The following is a 9,151-nucleotide window of genomic DNA, read 5'->3' on the forward strand; positions in this document are numbered from 1 at the left end:
ATCAGGGCAGGGGGGAGGTTTCTTCTCCCCCATACCCATTCGCTTCGCCCCCTCGTTCCTCTTCATCTCTCCAGCAACGCCACGCCGCCGGAGGGCTCCGGCGGATCTTCTTCTCCAGGGTGTCCCTCTCCATTCCCTTCGGTGGAGTCGATCCCCACCTCGTCCTCTTGCCATGGATGCCGGTATTGCCCCCGTTCCTCCTCTCTTTTTGTCTAGATTTCAGATCTAGCGTCTTAGGGGCAATAGTGGTTGCATCTCTAGATTTTTGGCTAAATCTAGGCTTGAGTAGGTTGGAGTAGGCAACTAGACTCTTTGGATTAGTGTTTGGTAGGAGTATTTTTGAATTTGGTAGGCCGGTAGTGCCGGATCTGACCACGGCAGTAGGGAACTGTTGTTTCCCCGTTTCGAGCGGTACTACCGCTCGCCTTGGAGCAGTACTACCGCTTAGGCGGTACTGCCGCTACCAGCCGCGGTACTACCGTTGCCTGCCAAGTTCCTTCATGTTCCTACCATTCCTTGATCTCTTTTGTTGTGTTTGTTGGCTTATGCTCGTTCTTTCTGGTTGTTTTGCGTGCTCTTGTGTTTGGTTCCAGGTGATGATCATCCTGAGCTTCAAGCTCGCCGTGTAAACCCTGGTCGTGCCACGTCGAAGCGCTACCGCACATCTGAGTGTGCAGGAGGTTCCTCTAGTGCTCCACCTCCACCTCAACTCCAGAAGAAGTCTGCCGTCAAGCCGAAGCCAAAGGGCAAAACTGTGCCTCAAATGAATGCCAAGGAGTTCTGGACAAGGCATCACCGCAACCCCTATGTGGAAGACCAAGAACCCACTTTGGTCAACCGCCCGTTCTGGAACCGCTTTCAGTTTGCTATCTTCTTTGATGTGCTCAAGGCCATGAAGAATCTCTATGTTGATGTGCGCTCCATCAACACAGACTATATGGAGAAGGATCCCGAGTACTTTGGTGAAGCTCTTCAGATGTGCTCTCAGCTGAACATTCTCAGAATCATGCAGTTCAACAAGGACTATGATGCAGATATTATGGCTCAATTCTACGCCACTGTCCATCTAGGGACTGATGAGGACAGGACTCTGACTTGGATGACCAATGGCAAGCTGCTCTCTGTCAAGTGGAAGGCATTCATGGAGTTACTTGGGGTGGAAGATCACGGGCTTGAGACTCCTATCGGATTTTGCCCTCACCACAATGCCACCTCCACTCACAAGCAAGCCCTCTGGCCCTACTGCACTCGGAAGATCAACCCTGACACTAAGAAGGAAACTTATGAGCTGCCCGCCTTTCTGGACATTCTTCACCGTGTCTTTCGTGAGACTCTCTTCCCTCGTATCGGGAATCTGGATATGGTTCACTCCTATCTCGTGGACATGCTTCTCTTCCGCCAGCATGAGAAGGAAGCAAACACTAGTGAGTCCCTAGATATTTCTCATGTTATGTGGTCTGAGCTCTTATCTGCTATCTTTGAGCGCAAGTGCCCGATCTATGGACCGTTCATCATGCTGCTCATTGAGAAGGCCTGGGATAAGGTCTATCCCAAGGTTATGCTAGAGACTGGAGAGTTGGTGTCTCATGAGATCAAGCGTATGAGGAAGAAAGATAACTGGGGCTCCCAGGTCCCTAAATCTGGGGCTTCATCTTTTGTTGCTACCATGGAGACCGAAGAGGAGGTTGATGCTGATGATGACGATGACTATGAGCCTTTTTGGGCAGAGTCCTCTTGGGCAAAGAAGCTCAAGCTCAAGGTGAAGAAGCTGTTCTGCATGGAGTTTCATGATTAGTACATGACTCATGTGGATGAGAAGAAGGCCAGGGGACGTCACAAGGAGCTCATGCGTTAGTTGGGTGCCACCATTTACAGTGGATCTGAGGACCAGCTTAGTGAGGCGGAGGAGTGGATTCAGCAGCACTGCCCGTGAACAGATTCAGACGCCGAGCAGTTTCCGACAGACGACGGTGGTGCCGATGATCCCACCGGGATATGATGCTCGAGACCCTCGCTTGCTATCACCTGGAGCCGTAGCAACACTCCTTCCCTTTTTGGTGTCTCGATGCCAAAGGGGGAGAGAGTTTAGGGATTTGTGTCTTTGTCGGATTTGCGAGTGTGTCTTTGTGGTGTCGTTTGTGCTTTCTCGCTGTTTGCTTTGTTAGGTTTGGTGCTAGTGAGACCTACCTTAGTTCCAGACATATGGTGTGAGACATATGATACCTTATCTTTAGTTTATCATTATCTATGTCTATCTAGTCTTTCGGTATCTTATGAGTTGCATGCTTATCCTGTCTTATTCTCTGCTCTCATATATCCTGCTTAGGTTGTGGATCTCTAAAATGTAGGGGGAGTGTTGATCCTAGTATGTGTACCGTGTAGTCCAAAGCACTTATCTAGATAGCACACATCTAGGGGGAGCCCGTCTGTATTTTAGAGTTGTGAGGTTTGCGCATGTCCTATGTTTCCGTTTGTGCAAATCTCGTATTGTCATCAATCCACCAAAAAGGGGGAGATTGTAAGGGCATATTTACCCCTAAGGTGTTTTGGTGATTGATGAAAATGCGTTTGCGGACTAATCGAATGCGTTGAGCTTTTTAGAGATTCATACTTTGGCACGAGACGATTTCCTCCCCTCGGTGTGTTATTCAAGACGGTGCAGCTCTTTCGTTTCTATGTTGGTGGACTAGTTTCGTAGGAGTCACCGTACTATCAAGAGGGGATCCGCTTTGGTAAGGCTAGGGTGGAATCAACATGTACACTTCCTTATCGCACCCACTGAACCTTCCCGCTTCAATGGAGTACTCTTTCCTCTTAGTGGCTGCTTTGACTGGTCCCAACGGTAGTACCACGGGCCACAACGGTAGTACCGCCCAAGCGCACAAGCGGTAGTACCGCTCCACAGCGGTAGTACCGCTTGGAGCCTTCAGCCGTAGTATCGTTGCGGCTCCGTTCCCCTACCGCCTCGACTCGAGGGCTTCTTTTCTCGTGTCGGGTTTTGCGGCACTAGCTGTGGTAGTACCGCTCCCAAGCGGTAGTACTGCCCTTACCACCGCGGTAGTACCGCTTAGGGTCCAGGTCCTCGCTCCTTCTCTTTGCGCGGCAGTACTGTTGGCTCAGCGGTAGTACCGCCCACCCCAGCGGTAGTACCGCTCTTTGCGGGGCTGCTAAGGGGGTAACGGTTGGATTGTCCCCCCCCCACTATATAAGGGGGTCTTCTTCCCCAAAGTTGACCTACCTCTTCCCCCAAAATCTCCATTGTTGCTCCAAGCTCCATTTTCGCCCGATCTCTCTCCCTAGCCAATCAAACTTGTTGATTTGCTCGGGATTGGGTGAGAAGGCCCCAATTTACACTTCCACCAAGAGAAATTTGATTCCCCTCACTAATCCCTAGCGGATCTTGTTACTCTTGGGTGTTTGAGCACCCTAGACGGTTGAGGTCACCGCAGAACCATAGTCCATTGTGGTGAAGCTTCGTGGTGTCATTGGGAGCCTCCAATTAAGTTGTGGAGATTGCCCCAACCTTGTTTGTAAAGGTTTGGTCGCCACCTTCAAGGGCACCAATAGTGGAATCAGGCATCTCGCATTGTGTGAGGGCGTGAGGAGATTACGGTGGCCCTAGTGGCTTCTTGGGGAGTGATAACCCACAAGTGTAGGGGATCGCAACAGTTTTCGATAAGTAAGAGTGTCGAACCCAACGAGGAGCTAAAGGTAGAATAAATATTCCCTCAAGTTCTATCGACCACCGATACAACTCTACGCATGCTTGACGTTCGCTTTACCTAGAACAAGTATGAAACTAGAAGTACTTTGTAGGTGTTGTTGGATAGGTTTGCCTGATAATAAAGAGTACGTAAATAAAAAGTAGGGGCTGTTTAGATAAAGATGCAATAAAGTAAATATAGCGAGTGTGGAAAAGTGGTGGTAGGAGTTGTGAAATTTTCCCTAAGCAATTGACTACTTAACTAGACCGATAGCAAGTTTTAGGTCGGAGAGGCCACTGCTAGCATGTCATCCCTGACTTGGAATTCTATGCACTTATGATTGGGACTCTAGCAAGTGTCCTCAACTACTAAAGATTCATTAAGGTAAAACCCAACCATAACATTAAAGCATCAAGTCCTCTTTATTTCCATACACAACAATCCCTCTTACTCGGGTTTGTGTTTCAGTCACTCACGCAACCCACTATAAGCGAATCATGAACATATTGCAACACCCTACAGTGGTACTCCCTCACGCTTGCGCGACACGGAGGGCACAATAGGACAGCAACATAACCACAAGCAAATTAAACCAATCATAGCAATTCATCAATCACCGATAGGACAACGAAAATCTACTCAGACATCATAGGATGGCAACACATCATTGGATAATAATATGAAGCATAAAGCACCGTGTTCAAGTAGAGGGTACATCGGGATGCGGGAGAGTGGACTGGATATAGAAGGGGGAAGGTGATGGAGATGTTGGTGAAGATGACGACGGTGTTGGTGAAGATCGCGGTGATGATGATGGCCCCCGGCAGTGCTCTGGCGCCACCGGAAGCAAGGGGGAGAGATGGCCCCTTCTTCTTCTTCTTCCTTGACCTCCTCCCTAGATGGGAGAAGGGTTTCCCCTCTAGTCCTTGGATCCCATGGCGTGGGTGTCACGCCCAATATGCGACCCTATCCAAAAGGAACTCGAAGGTCCCACCAAGGATAGACCCGCATATTGAAACGCTTTTGCAAGGTGGATATCATTACATCAACATTACATAATAGATGGGGATACATACATAAGGCATACAATGCCACTCGAATACAACAGCAAAATACATCAGAGCATCATCCGACTACAGATGAATCACAAACAGAAACTCAAACGACATCCACCCTGCTAGCCCAGGCTGCCGACCTGGAACCTATCCCCTGATCGAAGAAGCAGAAGAAGAACTCAACGCAAGCAAGCACCACTCTCGCGTCATGATCATCGCACAACCTGTACCTGCAACTGTTGTTGTAGTAATCTATGAGCCACGAGGACTCAGCAATCCCATTACCATGGGTATCAAGACTAGCAAAGCTTAAAGGGAAAGGAAGGGGTAAAGTGGTGAGGCTGCAGCAGCGACTAAGCATATATGGTGGCTAACATACACAAATAAGAGCGAGAAGAGAGCAAGCAGAACGGTCGTCAACTAGTAATGATCAAGAAGTGATCCTGAACTCCTACTTACGTCAAACATAACCCAGAAACCGTGTTCGCTTCCCGGACTCCGCCGAGAAGAGACCATCATGGCTACACACGCGGTTGATGCGTTTTAATTCGGATCTGGTGTCAAGTTATCTACAACCGGACATTAACAAATTCCCATCTGCCTATAACCGCAGGCACGGCTTTCGAAAGATTATACCCTGCAGGGGTGTCCCAACTTAGCCCAGGACAAGCTCTCGCGATCAACGAAGGAATAGACCTTTTCCCAGGAAGACCCGATCAGACTCGGAATCCCGGTTTACAAGACATTTCGACAATGGTAAAACAAGACCAGCAAGACCGCCCGATGCGCCGACATCCTGATAGAAGCTGCACATATCTCGTTCTCAAGGCAACACCGGATGAGACAGGCTACGAGTAAAACCAGCCCTCAAGTTTCCCCGAGGAGGCCCCGCAGGCGGCTCGGTTCGGACCAACACTTAGACAAGCACTGGCCCGGGGGGGGGGGGCTAAAATAAAGATGACCCTCGGGTTGGCCGACCCAAGGGAAAGGGTAGGTGGTGGTGAGGCAAAAGGTAAAACCAAGGTTGGGCCTTGCTGGAGGAGTTTTATTCAAAGCGAAGTGTCAAGGGGGTCCCATAAATCACCCGACCGCGTAAGGAACGCAAAATCCGGGAACATAACACCGGTATGACGGAAACTAGGGCGGCAAGAGTGGAACAAAACACTAGGCAAAAGGCCGAGTCTTCCACCCTTTACCAAGTATATAGATGCATTAATAATATAAGAGATATTGTGATATCCCAACCAAAATCCTGTCCACCACGGAGAAATCTTCAACTTCACCTGCAACTAGCAACGCTATAAGAGGGGCTGAGCAAAAGCGGTAACATAGCCAAACAATGGTTTGCATAGGAAAGGTATCAAAGGTTAGAGGTTCATGGCAATTTGGGATGGCTTGATAAACAGGTAATAGGTAGCGCAGCATAGCGATAGAACGAAGCAACTAGCATAGCAATGATAGTAGTGAGATCCAGGGTAGCGGTCATCTTGCCTGAAATCCCGCAAGGAAGAAGAACGAGTCCACGAAGAAGACGAAACGGATGAAGCCGAACCAAGCGAAGACGAATGAATCCTCACGATCGCAACGAAACAGGAACTAACAAGAAGAAACACACAACATAGGTAAACGCACCACACATGAACAAGTCATGATGCACGAACAAGCATGATGCATGACAAAGCTACATGAAGCCACTCATGGCAAGGGATGATGCAAAGAAGAGCAACACATCAAAGCAAGTTTAAATGAGGCCGGGAACAACATATAACAGTTCCGATAAGTCCTCATATGCATATTTCGAAATTGGTCCAGATCTGAACAAACCTTATGTTCAAGTTGTTAAACAGCAAGTTTAAGATGCACAAAGATGATCTACACGAGATTCTAGTCAAGTTATATATAAAGTTCATTTAGTTCGGAGCTACGGCTTAGAAGATATGAGCAAAACAAGTTAAACATGGCATAGATGCAAAATGCATACAAACATCAATCAAACACCTCAAAACAAGGATGCAACATGTTAATATGAAACTACATGCAAAACTAAGCAAGTTTCATATAGAGCACACTCAAAACGGAGCAACGGTTCAATACACACACATGAAACAAGTTTAAAGGTCAAGCTGTCCAAAACAGCAACTAGGCATATTGCAAGCACCAAAACAACATGCTACATCACCCCAACATAATAACAAAAGGCATGGGCATGATGTACAGGTAAAGCACAACAAAACATGAACACAGAGCTATCTCCATAAATCACTAGAACATGCTCAAACACACATGGTAAGATTGCAAGTTATCACAATTTCAGACTTTGCAGAAAATACAATCACGATGCAATGTTTAGAGCTATCAAACAACATGTTACAGGAACTTATCATGGAAAACAAAGGCATGGCATGAATCTACTAAATGCATAGATCAAAAGACTCTTACTGACCATAAGCCAAAAAGGATCAGAAAATATGATGGCACCCATGTAAACATAGCAAGTTATATTACAGATTCAAACATGGCAGAAACAGAATTATGAAGGCATGTAAATGAGCTTGTACCACTCACTACAGAGCAATACATGGCATGGCAAGGCAACCAACAGTAAGAATACATATTTGTGAAGCTAAGCATGGCAATAGCAAGCTCATAGGGTGCATGGATCACTAGGAAAACACATGGAAACAACTGATCATAATGTTAACAGGCTGACAGCAACATTATGAAGCAACTTTGGAGCAAGATATAACCAAGCTACAGGAACCTATAAATGCAACCAGGGGCATGTATGGATAGAGGATGACATGTAGATCAAAACATGTTTATAGAACATCTCCATATTATGCATATAATGACTAGTAGCAACATGTTTATATAGCATCACGAAATAACAGATTCAGCCTAGCAAAACAGCAACATCATGAACACTACTTAACAAGCTCGATTCACTCACCACAAGTCATTGCATTACAAGATAAGCATAGCATCATCAGGAAGACATGTTTGTGTAACAAACCAAGTCAAGAACAAGTCCATAGCATGCAAGGATCCACTATAGCAAGCTTGGCCAAATTGAATAACATGTAAACAATCTGCCAGGAAACATTTTGAAGCAAAAGTAAAGCACTCAAATGACATGCTAGACTACTCCATAATTGCAACAAAGGGCATGAATGGATAGAGCATAACCACATGTTCAAAACACCCTTACTGAAGTATCTCAAAATATGCATGGATCTCTCGGTAGCATCATGTTTACATGGCATCAAAATAACAGCAGAACAGGGACTAAAATCAGCAACATCATGATGCCTAGTTTACATGCTTGTGCTAGTCACCACATTGATCACAAAAATACATAGCAAGCACCACTATAAAGATGGCATGGCATAGTTCAAAACACATTTAGACATCAACCTCATAGGATGCACACATCAATCATGACAAAAATGACAAAAGAGCTCGTTCTAACAGTTTCAGCAGATTAACATCAAGAAGCACTCTTATGACGTTGATTCGGGCATCTAGATGACCTCAAATGAATATGATGAAATGGAATGAAATGATGTACTCTTTGAGACGAACAATTTGACATATTACACGCGCAAAACGGAGCTACAGATGTAGAGTTATGGCATGACTAACATGGCATAAAATTTACTGAAACTGGGGACTTGGTGGATTTCGGGGTCAGCCTGACAGATCGGCACGGTTTACGAGGTTCGCCGGGGAGCCTCGCCGGAGACGACGGAGATGGCCGGAGTTGCTCGGGGAGGCGCGGGGAGGCGGCCCCGGACCGGATCTGGCCGGATCCGGCCGGCGGCGGGCGCGGAAGCCGGCGCGGCAAGGCTCGGGGCGCGGGACGACGGGGCCGGGCGGCGCCCGAGCTCGCCGGAGAGGCGGCCACGGCGGAGGGGTGCCGGAGCAGGGGGCGACGGAGGCGGCTCCGGCCGGGGGCGGCCAGGGCGCGACGGCGCCGGGCCGGGAGGAGGCGGAGGCCGCGGCAACGCAGCCCTCCTGTGGCCGGCGGCGAGGTCACCGGAGGCAGCGGCGGCGGCGAGCGGACGCGAGGCGGCGGAGGAGCCTCGGGCGCGGGGCCGAACGGCGGCGGGGTCGCGGGCCTGCGCGGGCCAGCCATGGGCCCGGGCGGGCCAGCGGCGCGGGGCGGCGGCGGCTGCCACGTGGCGGTGCGGGAGTGGGCGGACGGCGGCGGCGGACATGTCCGTCGGTGGGGATTTCGTCCGGCGGCGGAGAGGGACTAGGTTAGGGTTTGGACTGCGCGAGAATTTCGGAGGGGATCACATATTTATAGGTAGAGGGAGCTAGGAGAGTCCAAAGGAGGAGCGGTTTTCGCCCACACGATTGTGATCGAATGACCGAGAGCATGGAGGGGAG

This window comes from Triticum aestivum, chromosome 4B (assembly GCF_018294505.1).
Source record: "Triticum aestivum cultivar Chinese Spring chromosome 4B, IWGSC CS RefSeq v2.1, whole genome shotgun sequence".
Taxonomy (NCBI): Eukaryota; Viridiplantae; Streptophyta; class Magnoliopsida; order Poales; family Poaceae; genus Triticum; species Triticum aestivum.